The sequence below is a fragment of the Hemicordylus capensis genome, chromosome 1 (assembly GCF_027244095.1).
Source record: "Hemicordylus capensis ecotype Gifberg chromosome 1, rHemCap1.1.pri, whole genome shotgun sequence".
NCBI lineage: Eukaryota > Metazoa > Chordata > Lepidosauria > Squamata > Cordylidae > Hemicordylus > Hemicordylus capensis.
The window spans coordinates 224953039-224968007 of NC_069657.1; positions in this window are offsets into that span (position 1 = coordinate 224953039).

Sequence of the window (14969 nt, forward strand, 5' to 3'; positions counted from 1 at the left end):
TTAATTGTGGTAGACTGTCTTCTCCCTAACACTGCAGCATTTTTGTGAAGTACAGGGCACTATTTTGTGTCAGGTTTTCTAAAATGCTCTCCTAAAGCTTTTTCTGATATAAGCAAATGCACCACACAGCTTCACAGGTAGGAAGGAAAGAAACGGTTTTCAAGCATTTCTAGAACATAATTGGTGCTCTTCTACCCTCTCATTTCTTTATTTGTGAAAGTCAGGGAGGGAAAGAAGCCCAGGATGGAATCTGGTTTTCTAGGTCAGAAAAATCCTTGCAGGCCCATATTTTTAACCTGCTGTTTTTTAATTGAAGTTATATCTCTGGGGGTATATATCTCTTTAAACATGCTTTTGCAACTCTCTGAATCTTTCTGTTCTTGTATCAATCCACTGGAAGTAGTTTGTACCATAAAGAAATGCAGTTAGCTGTGTATTCCACTTCAGAAAATGCTCCCAAATTTTCTGATCTATCTGGAGAATGTCTGGGTATAGGCTGATCGCTTGCTGTGGCGGGATAACTCACATGGTTTCTATACATGGTGGCTTTGTGAAATGAGTGAAGTTGGTAGACATGTCAGCAGAGTCAAAATGATGGTGTCCAAAAATACATGTGGGGCTGAAAACATTGCTCCTTCCAAATGACAACCAACTCCAACTGAAGCCATTCCTGGAGCATTTTCCCCACATCAGTTTTTACAAAATCAAGCCAAGATTTCCCAGTTTCTTTCTCAATAGTCACCCGAAGAGTGATGCCAATTCCTGGAGACTCTGGGCCAATGCTGGTGGGTAGGTGACCTTAATCCCAATATGCAGAGACCCCAGTATGCAAACTGTTGCCCGATATATTAAGCATTGAGCAGTTACGGCTTTACTTGCCGCTCTCCTAATATAGGCATTTCATTTATTAATTTCTTTTTACACAATGCTTTCATTCTGGGGTCCTTTCTTTAAGGGATGCACAGTGAGTTGGACCCACATAATAAGAGAGTTCAGACTGAGAAGGGAGCATAATGACTATGGTTACACATCCGAATATACCTTCAGACATTATGAATGCACCTGTATATTCATGTAAGATGACTTGACTTTAAATGGAACAAAGAATCTGCTTCCCGATTTAGGAAAACTAATGCTGGCAAGGGCCTCATAGTGTTTATTAATTTAGAAGAATTTCTAGGACATAATGACTCACCTCGCTCACTTTGTCCTGCCTGAGATGTGATTGCAATAAAGGATAAGGAGGTCTGATCGCAACCAATGGCACCTAGCTATGATGTCACCTGGGGATGCTGACTGACCCGGGTGGGGGGAGGCCTGACAAGGCAAGAAAGGGGGGAGTATGGAGGAGGAGGAGGAGGAGAGTGGAGAGCTCAGTGATGGACTGGCTGACTCTTCAAAGAAAGTTGGGGTAGCAGGCCTGGAGACTGGGCCAGAGCTAATTAAATTTTTAGAAAAATCACATGGTACGGCTTTCCTAGGATTGTACATCTTTCAGAATAAATGTCTAGGTGAAGAACTTTCTAACCTCCTGGTTTTCTAACTGCAAGGAGTGGGAGAGCATTCAGTCATATGATGGGTCGCCTGGCAGGAGGGTGTCTACCAGAAACCTCAGGAGCAGGGCTAACCTGAGAACCTGGACAAAGCAACAAGACTCTTTGTTTGATGGTCCATGTGTAGCTGGGCGGTGGACAGCAAGGTGGGTAGGTATCAGTGGGAGCGGGGGCTTGGAGTAAGGCCCTTCATTCCTTCCCACCTCTGGTTGGTAAAATGAGGACAGCCCTGGAAGTAGTCACTGTATTTCACTCTACTGTTAAGACAACCTATAGCTACCAAGTCTTGGGCATTTGCCTTTTCTCTACTAATGGGCTTCCCCTTGCAGTTCGAAAACCAGGAGGTCAGGAAGTTCTTCACCCAGACATTTATTCTGAAAAAGGTACAATCCTAGGAAAGCTGTACCATGCGATTCTTCTACAAGTGTAATTAGCCCTCTAGAATTCTGCCTTTGCAAGCCACGTCCCCAGAGAGGCCATGCCTTATTAGATGAAACAAATGCTCCTTTTGCTCAGGCCAAAAGCTCTGATACTGAAATCCCTGCTAACTTTGCAAAGAGGCATTTTTAAAGAGTGGTGCCTCTCTCATATTTAGCAGGGATGGAGGGACTGTCCCTAATTGCAACACAGTGTCCCTCCAATGGCTGTTACCAGTACCCTCCTGGTGTTCTTTTTGGATTCTGAGCCCCCTTGAGGACAGGGAACCACTTTATTCTTCTTTATAAACTGCTTTGAGACTTTTTTGTTGAAAAGCAGTATGATGTTAATTCTATAATTATGTCATTGTCTTTGTTTTTTGTTGGTGGTTTGATATGGCTGGTTGACTAATCAATACATTTGCTATTCTATTCTGGAGCAGGAAGAGGAGGAGATGTTACACCAGAAAAGATTGTACTCAGTGCTGTCAGGTGGTTGCTGTTGCCAGTCATTTTTGCTAGAGGACTGATGCACATATACAGATGTACCTTAGGGAGTGCACATGTTGCCTGCTCCTATCAGAATACCTACCAGAACATTTGGCATAAATTTGCCTAAGTGCAACTTAGGTGTCACACTGTGCCTAAGGTGCAGGCAGGTTTCTTGAGAAAACTAGAATTCAACCAACCTTCCCCCCCCCCTGCTCAAAACGTCTCTCAGATGATGAGGATTTAAAAAAACCTGACTCCCTAGAATACACAAGACACAATAAAGTCATTCTCATGACCAGCTTACCCGGGGTCAGGGAGGGCTGGCAGAAAGGCAGGCTCCTACCTGCCCCCTACACACAATCCCAGTTTCACTGAGCGCACGAGCAGCGCCACAGTGAGTGACAGAGCCAGGAGCCAGAGGAGGAAGTCCTCTGGCATCCCACGATGCACTGTGCCAGGAACGAGTCTTGGGGGAGTGCCCCATTGCTGGGTGCTCTTGCCACACCTGGCTTTTGCAGACAGCCTGAGCATTCACACAACCAGGGAGTGGGGTGGAAGGGCCCGCTCCCATCCTTCTACCTCACTATTAGCCGAAGTAAAAAACTCAGGCTATCTGGTGAAGAGCACCAGGACTGGGACCAATCCCAGGGCTCCACATAAGCAGGTGGTGCTCCTACCCGGGCAGGGCTGTGCAAGCCCAGGTCAAGCTGCTCATGTGAATTACCTCAATATGTATCAGTAGGTACACTGACCTTGCATTCCCCATCCCATGGGTCTGCCTGAGCACATTCCCATGTCTCTGTGAAGGCAGGGAGAAAGGGAGAAGCGGGCTCTGTTGGGTCCCCCCATGCATAGGTTCTGCACCACCAGTGGAAATTGATTTTTTAAAAACACATTTTATATCCCGCTCTTCCTCCAAGGAGCCCAGAGGAATACTTGAGTTTACATACTTGAGTTTCTCCTCACAACAACCCTGTGAAGTAGGTTAGGCTGAGAGAGAAGTGACTGGCCAAGAGTCACCCAGCTAGTCTCGTGGCTGAGTGGGGATTTGAACTCGGGTCTCCCCAGTCCTAGTCCAGCACTCTAACCGCTACACCACATTGGCTCTACTAGGGATTGTGTCCCTATCATATAATCCTGTAATGCTGGTGTCATTTCATTAAGTGTCTGCCTTGTTACATGTACTGTGTTGTGACACCTTGAAGGAGCTTTTTGTTCTTTTTTAGGGCTATTTTGTTTTGTACCATTAAGTTGCATATGCTGCACATAATTAATATGTACTGCATTTTTAAAAAGCTTGGCTCCAGTCATAGCAGCAAATTAGTGTTGTGAGCCAACAACAGCAATTGGAGTCCTTAAGCTGATGATTCTGGAGAGTCCAGCTACTGTCTATCAATGGAACTTCTCCAAAATTCAGTGGTGCAAGAACGAAAGTCTATCTGTTCGGAGGATTGCAGTTTAAGGATTAGCAGCCTCACCCACACACCAACAGAGTGCAGGACATTTTGGAGAATCCTCCCTGCCCCCCTCACCAATCTACAACCTAATGAGCTGAATTGCACAGTATACAATGCATCACCACTGAATGTGTGAAGTGCTTTCATAGGAGAATACTGGGTTTGAGGCAATATTAGGTGATATGAAAGAGCTGTCATTTTTGTGTTTGATCTGTGATAGATGTTTCAGAGCCAAAGGTCACCACTTGATGTTGCTCAAATAACTCCGCTTTGTTATTCCTTCATATGGCTTAAGGCTCCCTAAACAATGTATCGATTCCGCATGTGTGTTTTGCTTGCAAGGATGCAGACAGTTTGCTGTTGAAAAGGCTGAAATCTTATGGGAATACAACTGTCCTGAGAATACTCATTCTAAGTACAGTGAGTACACTCATAAGTGGATTTGTTGAAGACATTTTTTTCCAAATAAAGTATTGCAACATAAGATGATATCAACAACAACAACAATATTTATATACCGCTTTTCAACAAAAGTTTCCAAAGCAGTTTACATAGAGAAATAATAAAGAAAGAAAGATGGATCTCTGTCCCCAAAGAGCGTACAATCTATTTTCTCTAAAGAGAAAAACTTTAATAATTAATATAATATACAAAATATATCCAAATAAAGATAGTAAATTATCTGCTGAAATTTGGAGATCAAGGTGGTTTTGCATTATAATTATTATAGGGTTTAAAAATATATATATTATTATTGTCTTACAGTTCAACAGCATGTCTAATTTATATGCATGTCTCAATCATACATGGTTATATGAAGAATCTACAATTGGTTCAGCACATCGATCTATTGCTTCCGAGTATAAATTCCTCCTGTGCGTAGGATTCATCACTGGTATAATGTGTAGGAGCACTCTTATGAATTTTGGCTGCAACATTGTAGCAGAACCTAAGGTTAGGGGCTCTTATGACTACTACTACTAGGAATGTTTATATGGTGTTTTTCAACAAAAGTTCTTAAAGCAGTTTACATAGAAAATACATCAGTATTAAGCATTGCAAAAATCTACAACAATTTATGTTCACAGAACTATTTGCATAGGCAGTGTCAAGAGAGGAAAAGTACCCTCCCAAGCTAGTAACTTGCTCCCTCTGTTGCTCTCCTACTGTTGTACCCCTCTGGTAACTTGATGGAAAGGCACTTTTTTGCATACCCAGAGGTTCTGTACACCACAGAGTGCCACCCATGAAAGAATGGGGCATGCATGCTGGCTCCATGTGAGTCCAAAATACATCCTCAGTTTTTCCTGAGCTCAGAGAGGCTCTGTGGTTCCTAAAAATTGCCTCATTACTACAACAGGAATAAAAGGAAGGAAAGATTGTGCCGTTGAGTCGGTGTTGACTCCTGGCAACCACAGAGCCATGTGGTTTTCTTGGTAGAATACAGGAGGGTTTACCATTGCCTTCTCCCACACCGTATGAGATGATGCCTTTTGGCACTTTCCCATATCGTTGCTGCCCGATATAGGAGTTTTCCATATTCTGGGAAGCACACCAGTGGGGATTTGAACCAACAGACTCCTGCTCTCTAGGCAGGTTGCTTCCTCGCAATTATTCCTAATTGGAGGAGTGTCACTACAGCGATGATGCAATTCTTAGGAGGCACTGAGGCTCTCCAAGCTCAGGAGAAACAAGGATGCGGTTTGGACTCTCACAGAGCCAGCATGTGTGTTCCCCGCTCTGCCATGGGCAGCTCGCTGTGTCTATGTGAGCCAGAGTGCTTTTCTGTATTATATATGCAGAGCTGTTCCTCGTTAAGGAACCTGCATTTTTATTTAGGATAAATAAAATATTTAGGATGGAAGCATTGATTTGGTGGCGGCGGCACCCTGTTTATAGAATAGCCTCCCCAGTGAGGCTCACCTGGTGCTGTCAGTTTGTTCTTTTTGATGCCTGCTGAAGACCCTTGTGTTCACTCAGGCTTTTAAAAATTGATTTTAAAAAAATTAATAAAAAGTTTTAAAAAATGTTTTGCATTGTATTTTGTGGTGGGGTTTTTTTGGTTTTATTTTGTGATTTGTTTGTTGTGTTTTATGTATTTTATTGGATGTTCTTTAATGTTGTGATGTAAGCTGCCTATGGGGTAGGTAACAAATAAAGTTTATTGTTATTGTTATTTATTGATGTGAAATATCCCTTTCCCCCTTTCAGAAATCTTAGCATGAGGGACAAAATGCACCCCCATGCACTTTGCCCCTTCTTTACAACCCTTTTTTCCAGTGACTGTTTGATGAAGTATCACTGATAACAGCAAGATGTTTGGTTTGATTATTCAAATGTATGCATTATATTCATAGATTCACAGTATAATGTGTCCTTGACTGACCATTGATGGATAGATGGACCCTGCAGCAAAACTGCCATGTCTAGTTCCAACTGTGATTGACAGCACTGATTTTATCCCTGAAAGGGGAAAGAACACTGTTCCATCACTATTTGTTAATTTGGCAGAAGGGTTAGAAATGTTGTCTGAAGTAAACATTCTTGACCAAAAATCAACGGGAAAAGTCATGAGGGGAAAAAACAGAATAGCATAGAAATCAGTGAGTCTTAAATTGCTCCAGATGGTCTCCAGATCAGAAGCAATAGTACTGATGAACACTGCATCAAACAACATGTTTCCATTTAGCACATCAACCTGCCTCGGAGGACTGGTCTACCAGGTCTAGAGTGGAGGGCAGGTTTATCCGCCAATCCCAATTGGTAAACCAGATCTCCCTGGAAAAAAGCATCATTTTGAGGCCTATTTTATCAGCTGTCCCTGGGAAGGTGAAAGACACATAGGGGCAGTTCCTAGTGCATTGCAAGGGTGTGCTTACCAAGATGTTATCCAAGCTCACCTCTTTTCCAGGGTGAAAAGAGGTGAGCTTCACTTCTTGCCATTGCTGTGCACTCTCTCTTTTTAGGGTGGGTGTCCCCCGCCCCTCATTTTCACTCCCCTTTTTAGAGGCTGTCAGAGTGCAGCCTGAAGCCCAGCCCGTCTGTCTTTGCATTTAGTTTTCTGAGGGACATGGATAATCTTTGGGGCTGGGGAAAGTGGGAGGGGATTTGATATAGAATGAGAGGGTAGGCACTGCATCCCATAATACCCCATAGAGTGGACAGAAAACCAGAAAATGAGCTAGCACGATGAACTGTAGCATCTGCATCCTCCAACATTGCCTTCACTCTTCCACAAGTTCATTCCACCTTCTGCAAACACCCCTTGGAAATAGCCAAGGTCCAGCATGTGGACCAGCATGATCACTTGAAGGAATCAGTACAATAGTTGGCATAAAGAGGTTCAGTGCTTCTGGATCTGTTTTTTTTTTTAAATGTCTTGAGGATAAGAGCCTCACCAAAGACTATTGCGTAAACTTAGTAGCCCTGGGATAAGGGGACTAGTTCATGTACGGATCAGTAATTGGTTGAAGGACAGGGAAAAAAGGGTAGGAATAAATGGACAGTTTACACAATGGAGGAAAGTAGGAAGTGGGTCCCTCAGAGATCAGTATTGGGACTGGTGCTCTTTAACTTGTTCATAAATGATCTAGAAGTTGGGGTAAGCAGCGAAGTGGCCAAATTTGCAGATGACACTAAAAATTTTAGGGTAGTGAAATCTATAACAGATTGTGAGGAGCTCCAAAAATGATCTCTCCAAACTGGTGGAGTGGGTGCCAGCATGGCAAATGCGGTTCAATGTAAGCAAGTGTAAAGTGATGCATATTGTGGTGGGGGGACCCAACTTCACATATATGCTGATGGGATCTGAGCTGTTGGTGACTGAACAGGAGAGAGATCTTGGGGTCATGGTGGACAGCTGGTTGGAAGTGTTGACTCAGTGTGCAGCAGCTGTGAAAAAGGCCAATTCCATGCTAGGGAGCATTAGGAAGGGGGTTGAAAGTAAAAATGCTAATATTATAATACCCTTATACAAATCTATGGTGTATATTTGGCCATATTTGGAGTACTGCGTACAGTTTTGGTCACCGTATCTTACGAAGGATATTGTAGAACTGGAAAAGGTGCAGAAGAGGACAACCAAGATGACCAGGGGCCTGGAGACCTTCCTTATGAAGCAAGGCTACAGCATCTGGGGCTGTTTAATATGGAAAAGAGGTGACTATGGGGAGACATGATATAGGTGTATAAAATTATGCATGGAGTAAGGAGAGTGGATGAGTCACCTAATGGTGCAGCAGGAAATGACTTGACTAGCAAGCCAGAAGTTGCCGGTTCAAATGCCTGCTTGTATGTTTCCCAGACTATGGGAAACATCTATATTGGGCTGCAGCCATATAGGAAGATGCTGAAAGGCATCATCTCATACTGCACGGGAGATGGCAATGAAAACCCTCCCTGTATTCTACCAAAGACAACCACAGGGCTCTGTCGTCACCAGGAGTCAACACCAACTTGACAGCACACTTTACCTTTAGAGAGTGTGGACAAAGATAAATGTTTCTCCCTCTCTCACAACACTACAGCCATGAAACTGATGGCCAGGAAATTTAGGATCGACAAAAGGAAGTACTTTTCCACACAGCACATAATTAATCTATGGAATTCTCTGCCACAGAATGTGGTGGTGGCCACCTGACTGGGTGGCTTTAAAAGGGGCTAAGACAAATTCACAGAGACAGTACTCGGAGTACTTGGGGACAGCATCCACAGTTTTCTAATACTTGAACCGGGCAAGTGATACACAGAAGCACAAGTGATAGTCCATTTGGCTTTAAGGCTTGCCTAGTTCTCACCAAGGTGTTAAATTTATGTCTGGGCTGTACAGATGGAAGTTTTCTCACTACTGAATGCTCCCACATAAACAAAAATCTGGACCCTGCACATGAGCAAATGATATGTTAGAGAGAACAGTTCTAGCCTGGCCTGACTTGCTTGTTTTCTAAGTGCATGAAATGTTTTTCAGTGGAGGAATGTTCCATCATGTGTTCCATCATGTGAGCTGAACCCCCACCTGCAGTCTGCAATAGTATATCCCAGACAAAGGTTTACCGTCTAAAGCAAAATTTTGCCCTAAATGAATATGTGTTCACAGAATTCTGTGGATGTGTCTGGGGGAATGACTGTTTCAATTTGACACAGGTAGTTGTGGGGCAATATATCTAGTGATGACAATGCAAATTAGATAGGTAATGGCTCGACATAGCTTTGAGGGCTGCTAAATTATGCAGAAGGGTTGTTTTTATCCTATATTCATTGCATGGTTTGGAGTCTGTACAGATTTATGACTATAACTGTAAGAATTACAGTCTCAAGTAAGCCTTTTCTTTGCTTCTGTATATTTGATATTTGCTCTGTGTTGTTAACTAATTTTTAAAATTGCCCTATAGTCTATAATATTTCTTCAGAGGGATCTGTTCAACTTAAACAATGTTGGTGAGAAGCATAATGCCAGTATTATGTACCTGTAAATGGAGACTGTCAAGGAACACAGAAGCAACACAGCAAAGGGCCCCCACTGTATGTCTGTCCATAGACCCACCAACTGCCTGGGATTTAATAGGCCCAACTGCCAGCACTCCATGTAATCATAGTCAGTACATCAAAACATAAAGGAACAACAAAAAATATTATTGTTTATTGATTTTCTTTGGAACATTGAAGGATTACTTTGTTCCTTACCTGTACTTTCGATCAACTGATAATACAAACACCGGTTTCATTTCTTAATGTTAAGTAAGTAATGTTAGGGAGGAGCTGGCATGTCCTCCCTAAATGCCTGCCTGGAAGCAGTAATGGGCTGGATGAGGGATAACAAACTGAGGCTGAATCCAGATAAGACGGAGGTACTTATTGTGCGGGGTTAGAACTCTAGAGACGATGTCGATTTACCTGTTCTAGATGAGGTCACACATCCTCAAAAGGAACAGGTCCGCAGTCTGGGGATACTCCTGGATCCACACCTCTCTTTGGTTTCTTGTGTTGAGGCGGTGGCCGGGGTGCTTTCTACCAGCTCCGGCTGATATGCCAGCTGCACCCATTTTTCAAGATCAATGACCTCAAAACAGTGGTACACCTGTTGGTAACCTCCAGACTTGACTTCTGTAATGCACTCTACGTGGGGCTGCCTTTGTACGTAGTCCTGAAACTTCAGCTGGGTCAGAATGCGGCAGCCAGGTTGGTCTCTGGGTCATCTCGGAGAGACCACGTTACTCCTTTACTGATGGAGCTACACTGTCTGCCAATAGGTTTCCAGACAAAATACATAAAGCCCTAAACAGCTTAGACCCTGGGTATTTAAGAGAGCGTCTTCTTCACTACAAGCCCCACTGCCCATCTAAGGAGGTCCGTCTCCAGTTACTGCCAACTCGTTTGGTGGCTACACAGAGACGGGCCTTCTCAGTCGCTGCCCCGAGATTGTGGAATGTGGTCCCTGCTGAGATACGATCCTCCCCATCTCTGGCAATTTTCAAAAAACACCTGGAAACCAATCTTTTTGCCCAAGCTTTCTCAGCTTCCTAAATTGTTAGGTTTTAATTTCTGGTTTATTTTTAAATTGTTAAATTGTTTTTCATTTTTGTATATGTTTTTAACTTGTTTTATGCTATTGTTAACTGCCCAGAGATGATAGTTTGGGGCGGTGTACACATTTGATAAATAAATATGAAATTTCTTTGTGCCTCTTACCAGTGTTAAAAGGCCAATGTTGACAATCTTTATTTATTATAATGAAGAGGCATGGTATTTAAGAAAACACGTGAGTATTCTCACATTACACAGAACAGTGTCTAGGCACTAAAACGAACCTTTATTGTATTACTAGAGTGGTTTCTCCAATATGTATGTAATTAGCTAGGTAATGAACTAAACAGTTAACTAAGCAATCAACTAACACACTAGTTTAATGTATCTAGATCACTAACCAAGACTAAGTCCTATTTTAGTTTGCAATTTTTAATGTAATTTTTGATTGTAATTTTTAATGTTACCTTATTTACATGTCATTGTACACCGCCCGGAGTCTTTGGAGTGGGTGGTATATTAAATGCTTCCAATAAATAAATAAATAAATAAATAAATAAATAAATTTGAGGATAGAGGAGGGAAGAAGCAAAGAAATAAGATTAAGAGTAAACCAGGGTCCAAGAATAATCAGTGTTGGGATCAGGGGAAAAGTGGGGTGAGATGAACCCAGAAAACAACCCAGAAAACAAGAGTCCATCATAACTGTAACAACCAAAGCAAAGAAACAGTGACAAGGACTAGGTGCAAGAGTGTCAAAGAAGGGACAATGGCAAGGATTAAGTGAAAAGCAGAGTCAGAGACCAAGGAAATCTAGCAGGTTCCTAGTTAGGGGACAGGTCTAGGCTATGTAGATCAATCTGTGTCAGAGAAGAGAGAAAGGAAATAAAGAGAGAGCTCAGGTAACAACCAAGACACAGGGAGCAGAAAAAGCAAGAGAAGCAGATAGACTGGGCCAATTAAGAAAGCAGTGAGCGGTTACAGGGGGAGACAGACTTGTGATGAACTAGGGAAAATTAGGGAGAAATGGAACTAGAGTGGAGGACTGCTGAGCTGTTCTAAGGCGAGGCAATTGGCTAAAACTGGAAGCAAAATCTGTGGAGGTGGCTGTCCTTGGGTGGCCAGGGAAGGAGCCACCAGCAAGGAAATGAGTGACTGGAGCAAAGTTACGGGGGTGTAAACTGCTGGGGGGTCCATTTTAGAGGGGTTCTGGTGACTGGAGGTGCTTAAAACTGAGAAAGTCACAGGATCGGAATCCTTACCAGCAGATCTGGTTGGGATCTCCCTATGGCTGGGCAACAAAAGCCCAGAAAGCCCTCTGAACAGCCTCCTAGGGCAGCCCTTTGGATTGAGAGTTCTCATCAGATAATCTCCTCGGGTCCTGGGGGGAAGTTGGCTCTCTTCCCCAGGGGACAAGGACAAGGAGTTTCCCCATTATTCTAGTCTAAAGAGCTGCTAGGCTGGCTGGCCCTTAAACACTCACACACTCACACACATGCAGGCCTGCATCCCTACATCTTCAAGCATGCTTGGGAGGGGGAGGAGAATTAAGAAAAGCCATAGTTACCTACCCAGGTGCAATGTACTGAAGCCACATATTCAGTAGAGCACAATTGGGGTGTGCTGCCAGGATCAGAGAGAGAGCCTGGCTTGGAAGCCCCTTTTTAAAATAGGGTCTAAGTCATGTGCTCAGTGCCCAGGGGAGTCACTGAACACCTCAGTATGCTTCTTGTATCAGAGAATAGGAAGGATGGGATGACAAGTTTCCAGACTGAAAACAGGCTTCTCTTGATGACCAAAAAGACAAAATGCTGGTATTGGGCAGTTATCTTCTAAGAAGGGGTGATTGGCTTAGCCAGCATGGTTAATGGGCCATCCAGCAGGAAAACAATGAGGGCCAGGTATGGGCAAAATGAGCTTCCAGAAGGTGCTGGAAAACCCATACAGAAGATGGACAAAAGAGCCAATCTCCCTGGGGCAATAGAACGGACCCAAGAGGAGACTGGGTCCTTTAGATACTTGAATGCAGGAATGTCTGAAATGTTGCAAACTTGCTCTGGAGGAGTCTGAGCAATGGAGACTGCATCAGAGGGAAGCCTCCGGTTGTTGGGAATGAACCGTGAGGTCAGCCTGCTTTTAATAGATCAGAGAGTCTCCTGGTAAAAGGCATTTGCCACCCTTCTCTCTCTTTAGCGCTTCCCAGTGCTTCCAAACTCCAGTGCTAAAACACTGCTTATGCCTGGACTATTTCCTCATAGACACATGTCAACCATGCCAAACACTTCAGTAGGGGTGTAAATAGGCTTGCCATATTCAAGCTTCCCAAATCTGGGTGGCCTAATTTGCATATTATGCAAATTATGTGGCAACTAATTTGCATTTTGTGTTTTTATGTATTTATTTATTTGGCAGATTTGTATACTTTCCCCTCCTTTTCTGCCTTCCTATGTGATCGGATCCAGAGTAAAATCCGGGCCATCCGGGCCACGCATTTGAAATCTGTGTAAATCCAGGTGGAATTTAGCCGCCAGGTGGATGAGCCAAAATCTGGGGCCTACCCTAAATTCTGGGGGACATGGCAACCCTAGGTGTAAACCAAATTAAAGAGTGTGTGTGCTGTCAGATCTGGGGTCCAGATCCTGTCACACAGCTACTCTACTGGATATTGGCAGCTAGTAAGCCGGAGTCCTCTTCTGTCCACTCCTCATGCATCTATACTGAATACCTTTAGGTAGCATTAAAGCAAAAGCACTTACTTGTTGTTCTACACACGACTAAATATTAATGTTTTAGAGCATGGTTGCACAGCTTCAGCCCTCCTGCAGATGGTGGCCTACAACTCCCATCATCCCTGATTATTGGCAACTGTGGATGGGGATTATGGGAATTGTAGTCCAAAAAAGAGCTGGGGGGTCAACGTTGTGCAGTCCTGCTTTAAAAATTTCATGTTTCTTTTACCTTTGTAGTGAATGTGGGTCATATAATCCCTTTGTATGGATGGAGGATAAAGTAGTGAAAATAATGGATATATACTTAACCACCTGATAATCAGGGCCCAGATATACCACTTGGTGCCAGAGTTCTTTTTTAGCTACACGGATAATTCATTGTATGATACCATCAAATTATGCTGTGAAAACAACTCCTATACATTACATGTTGCAGATGCTTTTTATTGACTTAATGTGAATATTATTGCCACTGTTTATTACCAAGACCTATCTTGTAGTAATTGAAATACAATATGGTGCCATTAATCACTCTGAATACAAAATGTTAACTTTAAAGCGCTCATGGTGTGTATTATTAAATGCTGTTCCAAACATAAAACAATTTGATTTGCAACCGGACAATTTAGAAACTGTATGGCGATTTGCACTGCAATAGAATGGGAAAACATCATGTATGCTTGTAGGTATTTATAACAGGACTTTTAAAAAACTGCCATAAAATGGTCCCACAACAAGGTTTTGCATTTTATTTGGTTGTAAGTAGATGTGAGCTTCTGAACGTTTAGATGTCAGCTTTTTTAAGAGCGTCTGGAATGCAGGGCCCATCAATAAAATCCCAGATGGTAAAACTGCAAACTTTATAATATATTGGAAAGATTCTGGTTTTAGCAATATGAGCGTTAACATACTGGCTACTTTAGTGTGGTATGGATTTCACCCTCCCTTTATAGCCTAGTTTTATTATGAGAACTTTATCCCCACAATTTCTTCTCTAGAGCCGCAATGTTATATTAACAATACATAAGGCAAGTGCAAAGGAAAGACAGCATGTATGATATATTGACAAACTGTAACTACTGAAGCTATAGGTTATGTTCCAACCAAAGTAGTAGTAGTAGTAGTTGTTGTTATATACTGCTTTTCAACAACAAACGGTTCTCAAAACAGTTAAAAACATTTTAAAAAAGGCTCTTTGCCCCAAAAGGGTTCACAATCTAAAAAGAAAAACAAGGTGGACACCAGCAACAGCCACTGTGAGGACACTGTGCTGGGGTTGGATAGGGACAGTTGCTCTTCTCCTGCTAAATGTAAGAAAATCACCACTTTGAATGTTGCTTCCTTGCTCAGTTAGCAGGGTGACTTAATGCTCTTATTGCTGTAATCCTATAAACACTTACCTGAGAGTGAGCCCCATTGAACACAGTGGGGCTTACTTCCAAGTAACTATTAAGGATGTGCAAGAAATCCGCATGAATCCATTTGAATTTGAATTGAATTTGAATCTATTCAAATTGGAGCATTGAACAGAGTGGAGATTCGTTCAAATCAATTTGAATTCACCCAAATTCGAATTGAATTCAGGTGACTTAAAGCGAATTCAAATCGATTTGAATGAATCTCCATTCTATTCAATGATTCCAAATTGAATCAATTCAAATTTGATTCAAATTCAAATCAATTCATGTGAATTTTGTGCACATACCTAGTACCCATGCATAAGGCTGCTGATTTCAATCACATCCAGAGACAAAAGTTTTGGGCGGTATAGAAATATTTTAAATAAAAATAAAAATAAAA